General features: G+C 44.0%; 1 pseudogene across 1 annotated transcript; it reads left to right on the top strand.

Moving 5' to 3' along the window:
• The first annotated feature begins 716 nt into the window (after positions 1-716).
• LOC306652711 (phosphatidylinositol 4-phosphate 5-kinase type-1 alpha-like) lies at positions 717-3,260 on the top strand (annotated as a pseudogene). Its single transcript has one exon. The product of its transcript is annotated as a phosphatidylinositol 4-phosphate 5-kinase type-1 alpha-like (transcript).
• Positions 3,261-3,665: the final 405 nt, after the last annotated feature.

Raw genomic sequence — 3,665 nt, forward strand, 5'->3', positions numbered from 1 at the left:
CCTCAACTGGACTCCCATAGATTCAAACTAAAAAGCTTTCTCTCAGCAAAGAAAACTATCAGCAATGTGAAGAAAGAGCCTACAGAGTGGGAGAATATCTTTGCCAATCATACTTCAGATAGAGCACTAATCTCCAGAATCTATAAAGAACTCAAAAAACTCTACACCAAGAATACAAATAATCCAATCGACAAATGGGCTAAGGAAATGAACAGACACTTCACAGAAGAAGATGTACAAGCAATCAACAAACATATGAAAAAATGTTCAACATCTCTAGTAATAAGAGAAATGCAAATCAAAACCACCCTACGATTTCATCTCACCCCAATTAGAATCGCGATTATCAAAAATACAAGCAACAGGTGTTGGCGAGGATGTGGGGAGAAAGGTACACTCATACATTGCTGGTGGGGCTGCAAATTAGTGCAGCCACTCTGAAAAGCAGTGTGGAGATTCCTTAGAAAACTTGGAATGGAACCACCATTTGACCCAGCTATCCCACTCCTTGGTCTATACCCAAATGACTTAAAATCAGCATACTACAGAGATGCAGCCACATCAATGTTCATAGCTGCTCAATTCACAATAGCCAGATTGTGGAACCAACCTAGATGTCCTTCAATTGATGAGTGAATAAAGAAACTGTGGTATATATATACAATGGAATATTACTCTGCCATAAAGAACAATAAAATTATGGCATTTGGGAGGGGGCGGGAGGGCGGCCTGCAAAACGCGAATTCTGTGAAGAGACGTGGGGAAGATTCGATTCCGAGAAGAGGAAGAGCCTGACTGAAAGGGAGCGAGGCCGCTGAGGGGAAGGGGGCTGCCAAGATGGAGTCAGCCTCCTCCGGGCAGTCGGCGGTCGGATTTTCATCCTTTGATCCCGGGGTCCCTGTCAGTAACTCGGCCTCAGCAGCACCAGCACCTGGAATCAAGAGACCCATGACATCTGCTTCTGAGGTGCCTTGTGCCTCTACATTGCCCATCAAGAAAATAGGCCACCGAGGTGTGGATTCCTCAGGAGAGACAACGTGTAAAAAGACAACCTCATCTGCTTTGAAAGGTGCCATCCAGTTAGGCATTTCTCATACTGTGGGGAGCCTGAGTACCAAACCAGAGCGGGATGTCCTCATGCAAAATTTCTACGTGGTGGAGAGTATCTTCTTCCCCAGTGAAGGGAGCAACCTGACCCCTGCTCATCACTATAATGACTTTCGTTTCAAGACCTATGCACCTGTTGCTTTCCGCTACTTCAGGGAGCTATTTGGCATCCGGCCTGATGATTACTTGTATTCCTTATGTAGTGAGCCACTGATTGAACTCTGCAATTCTGGAGCTAGTGGTTACCTTTTTTACGTGTCCAGCGATGATGAATTCATTATCAAGACAGTTCAGCATAAAGAAGCAGAGTTTCTGCAGAAGCTGCTTCCAGGATATTACATGAACCTCAATCAGAACCCTCGAACTTTGCTGCCTAAATTCTATGGACTGTACTGTGTGCAGGCAGGTGGCAAGAACATACGAATTGTGGTGATGAACAATCTTTTACCACGGTCAGTCAAGATGCATATCAAATATGACCTCAAGGGCTCAACATACAAACGACGGGCTTCTCAGAAAGAGCGAGAGAAGGTTCTCCCCACCTATAAAGACCTGGACTTTCTACAAGACATCCCTGATGGCCTTTTTTTGGATGCTGACATGTACAATGCTCTTTGTAAGACCTTGCAGCGTGACTGTTTGGTGCTGCAGAGTTTTAAGATAATGAACTACAGTCTTTTGATGTCAATCCACAACATAGATCATGCACAGCAAGAGCCTTTAAACAGTGAAACACAATACTCATTTGACACTTGCAGACCAGCCCCCCAAAAAGCTCTGTACTCCACTGCCATGGAATCCATTCAGGGCGAGGCTCGACGAGGTGGCACCATGGAGACAGATGATCATATGGGTGGCATCCCTGCCCGGAATAGTAAAGGGGAAAGGCTCCTGCTTTATATTGGCATTATTGATATCCTGCAGTCTTACAGGTTTGTTAAAAAATTGGAGCACTCTTGGAAAGCACTTGTACATGATGGGGACACTGTATCAGTGCATCGTCCAGGCTTCTACGCTGAACGGTTCCAACATTTCATGTGCAACACAGTGTTCAAGAAGATCCCCTTGAAGCCCTCTCCTTCCAAAAAGTTTCGGTCTGGCTCATCTTTCTCTCGGCAATCAGACCCCAGCGGCAACTCCTGCATTACTTCCCAGCCATCGGTCTCTGGGGAACACAAAGCACAAGTGACAACAAAGGCGGAAGTGGAGCCAGATGTTCATCTTGGTCGTCCTGATGTTTTACCTCAGACTCCACCTTTGGAAGAAATCAGTGAACGCTCATCTGTTCCTGGCCCCAGTTTCTCATCTGTAGTTCCAGAGACTTTGCAAATGCTAAATACAAGTTCAATATTGGAAAAGCTTGAAGTTACAGAGTCAGAGTTCTCCCATTGAGCAACAAATCTTAGAAGACCTGAAATAAGATTCTGCTATCTCTGTAATCCTAGGATGTCAGCCTTTGCCTCAGAAATGCTGAGTTTTCTTCTGCTTGGTCATGAAAAAAGGAGTATAATTTGGAAGCTAGGGGAGCTCTCCATTTCCTACTTGAAGAAGAATTTATTTTCCGTGACCTTCCTCTGAATGGGCATTAGTGCCTTGGACAATTGAAGACAGCAGTATCCCCTCCACTTGAGTTGGGTAGCATGAATTTTTAACTGGCCTGCCTTGACTTCTACAACTGAATTTTTTCAAAGCCCCAGTCTTTGTGCTGGTAGTGGGGTTGCTGGACTTGGTGGTTTTCTTCCCTCCTCACCTGCCTGTCACCAGGAGCTGGACTTTTATTAATTTCCTCAGGACAGACTGGCTGATTATTCCCATCTTAGCACTTTCTCTGATTCCTGAAATAAGATCCCTGCACTTTTTATGAAGGTTTTTGGGAGAGTAAGGGTGTTTAACCACCTCCCAACCTTCTTTTTTTTTCTTTAAAAAGGAAAAGAACAAACAGTTCACAGCACAATTTTAAGGCAGTTTCAGATCAAACTCCAGAAGTGTCAAAGAGTTGCCTATTTATATGGTTCCCACAGAAGAGCCCTGGTGTTCATAAAACAGAAATGTGGTGATTGCTCTGAAGGCAGCAGTTCTTTAACTCCTCTTGAATCTCTCAAAGGTTGAAGGAATGGAGATAGTACAACATGGGGTTATTTTTACTCGTTTTGTTAATACAGTGGAGTGGATATGGGACTCTTCAAATCTCTTCCTAGGGAGGACACTGTTCATTGCCAGGCCATATAATTATTACTGTTTTACAACTTGAAATGTATTCTGGTTGTTTTCTAAAATTGAAGACTTTACCATTCTCCAAAGGAGATTTCTTTGTTCTTTCCATTTTTCTCCAACAATGTTCTATTGTTCATGGAGCTAAGGTGGAGGGAGACACCTGTGTCTGTTTAACAGGCAGTCCATACCTATCAGACTTGAGAATTTTTTTTTTTTTAAATCTTGGGGAGCCAGCAGACTCCTGGTAAGGTTATTGCTGTGCTACACATTCTGCCTCCTGTCTTCATGCAGGGAAGTTGGAAATGGGAGCTACATAAACACTCACCTACCCACCTCTAAGGGTT

The sequence above is a fragment of the Sciurus vulgaris genome (assembly GCF_902686455.1).
Source record: "Sciurus vulgaris genome assembly, contig: HiC_scaffold_512_arrow_ctg1, whole genome shotgun sequence".
Taxonomy (NCBI): Eukaryota; Metazoa; Chordata; class Mammalia; order Rodentia; family Sciuridae; genus Sciurus; species Sciurus vulgaris.